Raw genomic sequence first — 3605 nt, forward strand, 5'->3', positions numbered from 1 at the left:
AGGTCAAATTCTGATAACTCGACTGCCCATTGTAAAATTCTGCCTGCTAAATCTGTTTTCTGCAATATTCCTTTTATGGGCTGGTTGGTTCGAACCTTAATGGTGTGAGCCTGGAAGTACGAGCGAAGTCGTCGAGATGTTAGAATGAGAGTATAGGCAAACTTTTCTATTTTTTGGTAGTTCAGCTCAGATCCCTATAGCGCTTTGCTAATGAAGTAGACGGGTTGTTGCCCACTTTCGTCTTCTCTGACTAGTGCTGAGGCTATTGTCCGGCTTCCTACTGCGAGATATAATATGAGCGGTTCTCCTTCTCGTGGTCGAGATAAGATATGCGGCCGTCCTAAGAACTCCTTGAAGTCTTGGAAGGCTTGTTCACATTCTGTCGTCCATTCGAACTGCTTTCCCTTCCTTAAAGTAGCATAGAAGGGGAGAGATCTTATCGCTGCCCCTGCTAAGAATCTGGATAGGGCGGCCAATCTCCTGTTGAGTTGCTGCACTTCTTTGACACAGGTGGGGCTCTTCATGTTGAGTATGGCTTGGCATTTATCCGGGTTTGCTTCAATTCCTCTTTGTGTGAGCATAAAACCTAGGAATTTGCCTGCTTCTACCGCAAAGGTGCATTTTACAGGATTGAGTCGCATGTCGTGCTTCCTTATAGTGTCGAACACTTGAGTCAGGTTGGACAGTAATGTGTCTTCACTTTGTGTCTTTATCAACATGTCGTCCACATAGACTTCCATGATTTTTCCGATGTGGTCTGAGAAGACTTTGTTCATCAGCCTTTGATAAGTAGCACCCATATTCTTGAGACCGAAGGGCATCACGATGTAGCAGTAATTTGCTTTTGGCGTTAAAAACGAGGTCTTTTCTTGATCTGGTGGATACATGGGGATTTGGTTGTATCCCGAGTATGCGTCCATAAACGAGAGGTATCTATATCCGGAGGAATCATCTACCAGAGCGTCGATTCTTGAGAGTGGGTAAGGATCTTTTGGGCAGGCTTTGTTGAGATCGGTGTAATCAGTACACATTCGCCACTTCCCATTTGATTTTTTCACCAAGACGACGTTGGCTAACCATAGTGGATACTTGACTTCTCTTATGAATCCTGCCTCCAGTAGTGCCTGTACCTGCTCTTCCACAGCTTGGGATCGCTCTGGCCCAAGTTTTCTTCGTCTCTGCTGCACCGACCGAGATCATGGATAGACCGCCAACTTGTGGCACATTAGCTTGGGGTCTATGCTTGGCATGTCTGTGGCTTTCCATGCAAAGAGATCGACATTATCGCATAAGAATTGTATCAGTAATTCTTTTGAGTCTCCTCTTAGGATTGTTCCGATATTAGTTGTTTTGTCCGAGGTGTCTCTGATCTGAACCTTCTCTATCTCGCCTTCTGGCTGCGGACGGAGTTCCTCTCGTCGCTGCACTCCGCCAAGCTCAATTGTATGAAACTCTTCTCCTCTGCCTCTGAGGTTTAGACTTTCGTTATAACAATGACGCGCCATCTTTTGATCTGCTTTTATTGTAGCTATCCCTTCTGTAGTTGGGAATTTCATGCATAGATGCGGGGTCGAGACTATTGCGCCAAGTTGATTTAGTGTGGTCCGACCTATTAGGGCATTGTAGGCTGAACTCACGTCAACCACAATGTAGTCTATCTTGAGCGTCTTGGATCGGTTCCTTTTTCCGAAGGTTGTGTGCAGTGATACGTATTCCAGTGGTTGTACTGGGGTATCTCCCAGTCCGAACAAGCTGTTTGGGTATGCCTTAAGCTCCCTTTCTTCCAAGCCGAGCTTGTCGAAGGCAGTTTTGAATAAGATGTCGGCGGAGCTCCCTTGGTCTATTAATGTGCGACGTAGATTAGCGTTTGCCAGTATGATAGTGATGACCATGGGATCGTCGTGTCCCGGGATGATGCCGGATGCGTCCTCTTTAGTGAATGTTATCGCAGGGATGTTGGGTGCTTCCTCCTTTCCCTCGACATGATATACTTCTTTGAGATATCTTTTGCGAGATGATTTGGAGATCCCACCTCCTACGAATCCGCCGTGTATCATGTGGACGTGTCTCTCTGGTGTCTGAGGTGATCGTTCGGTTCGTCCGGCATCTTCGTCCCTTCGTCTCTTTCTTTGGTCATCATCTCGGGTGGCCAGAAATCGATCTAATTTTCCTTCTCTCACCAATTTTTCTATGATATTTTTTAAGTCGAAGCACTCGTTGGTGAAGTGCCCTCGGACTCGATGGTATTCACAGTATTCCTTCCGGTTTCCTCCTCTCCTTTTGCCTTTGAGTGGCCGCGCTGGGGGAATTTTCTCTGTATGGCAGACTTCTTTATATACGTCGACCAGGGATGCCTTGAGAGGAGTGTAATTATGGTATTTTTTTATTTTCTCCCCTTGTCGATTGTCTTTCCTCTTGGATTCCTTGTCTTTATCTCGCTAGGGGGTCCCAGATTTTCAGGTTTCTCCCAACCGAGCATTTTCTTCCATGTTGATATATTTTTCTGCTCGCTCTTGTACTTCGTCTAAGGAGGTAGGGTACTTCTTTGATATAGATTGGCTAAAAGGTCCCTCTCGTAGGCCATTGATGAGTCCCATGATGGCGGCCTCTGTTGGTAAGCTTTGTATGTCCATGCATGTTTTGTTGAATCTTTCCATGTAGTTGCGGAGGCTCTCCCGATCTCCTTGCTTGATCCCTAGTAAACTGGGGGCGTGCTTGGCCTTATCTTTCTGGATGGAGAATCTGGCCAGGAACTTTTTGGCCAGGTCATCAAAGTTTGCGATGGACTTGGGTGGTAGGTTGTCGAACCATCTGATTGCTGTCTTCGTGAGAGTTGTTGGAAAGGCTTTGCAGCGAATGGCATCTGGAGCGTCGATGAGGTACATTCTGCTTCTGAAGTTGCTGAGATGATGGTTGGGATCTGTGGTGCCATCATACAAAGTCATATCCAGAAGTTTGAAGTCTTTAGGGATTTTAGTCTTCATGATTTCCCTAGTGAATGGATCTTGATCCTTTCGAGAGTTCTCCTCAGGAGTGGTCCAGGTAGCCTTTGCTTTGAGATTGGCTTCAAGTTGTAGGAGTTTGTCTTCCAGTTATCGACGTCGCCGTACCTCTCTTTGAAGATCCTTCCCAACCTCTCATTGTTGTTGGGTTTCTTTTTCGAGTTGCTTTAAGCGATCTTGAAGTGCTTCTATTACCCCGGGATTTGATGAGTTTTTGTCCCCGTTGGATTTCGGAGCATCCTTCAGTGTAGTGTCCGCGTTCTTGTGCGGTGTTCTGTTTTCTAGATCTGAATCGTGGTCGTTGTCATGGCCGTCCGCCATGGTGTTGGGATGACTTCCAGGTTCCCTGGCAACGGCGCCAATGTTCTGAGGGTTACCTGAAACTGGAGGTCGATCTCGGATGAGATCTTCTGTACTAGTCGGAGAGGGCGTGTCCGGCTGGCTGGTGACGGCCGGAGCTATTGTGTCCGACTTGTTGGACTTGCTGCACTGCTGATCCTTGGCCACCGGAGGGTGGGGGTACCTACAAGAGACTCCGATGCTTAAGTTAGCACGGGTATTAAGCAGGTTTTTAGTAGAATCAGAGTATGAGTTATACCTGGG

This window comes from Arachis hypogaea, chromosome 13 (genome assembly GCF_003086295.3).
Source record: "Arachis hypogaea cultivar Tifrunner chromosome 13, arahy.Tifrunner.gnm2.J5K5, whole genome shotgun sequence".
In the NCBI taxonomy this organism is placed as follows: Eukaryota; Viridiplantae; Streptophyta; class Magnoliopsida; order Fabales; family Fabaceae; genus Arachis; species Arachis hypogaea.